This window comes from Pteropus vampyrus, unplaced genomic scaffold (genome assembly GCF_000151845.1).
Source record: "Pteropus vampyrus isolate Shadow unplaced genomic scaffold, Pvam_2.0 Scaffold68, whole genome shotgun sequence".
Lineage (NCBI taxonomy): Eukaryota > Metazoa > Chordata > Mammalia > Chiroptera > Pteropodidae > Pteropus > Pteropus vampyrus.
Genome location: NW_011888849.1, coordinates 8,367,272 through 8,367,670, shown reverse-complemented (window position 1 = coordinate 8,367,670; position 399 = coordinate 8,367,272). Strand labels below are relative to the sequence as shown.

Here is a 399-nt window from a genome sequence, read left to right as displayed (position 1 = left end):
ACATTTGGGTAGTAATAAATGCTGTGGAGAAAACTGAAGTGAAGAAAAGATACCAGGAATGCAAGAAGTAGGATATTATAAAATATACCAATGCGCCCCGCTCTTCACTCAATTATATATGAGCAAATTTATTTTTTAAAAATGAACATTTAAAATAATAAATCATGTTTTTGAAATAGCCAACACATAAAATTATCTATTTTTTCCTCAAGTGTTCATAGCAGAATATACAGGATAATAAGATGCATTACATCATAAAAAGTATAATAATCTAATAAGATTATAAAGTACCATACTTTGTTGCACAATAAACCACCTCACATCTTTCAGCAAGAAAAAACACTAAATCTGAGTAATAAAGACATCACCCAATGAATTAGGATAGTAGGTTTTCTTTAA

The 399-nt window shown here is 28.3% G+C and overlaps 1 protein-coding gene across 1 annotated transcript in view; it reads left to right on the top strand.

Moving 5' to 3' along the window:
• Positions 1 to 399, top strand: part of PCDH15 (protocadherin related 15) — a 562,288-nt gene that overhangs the window by 453,966 nt on the left and 107,923 nt on the right. The window lies entirely within an intron of this gene.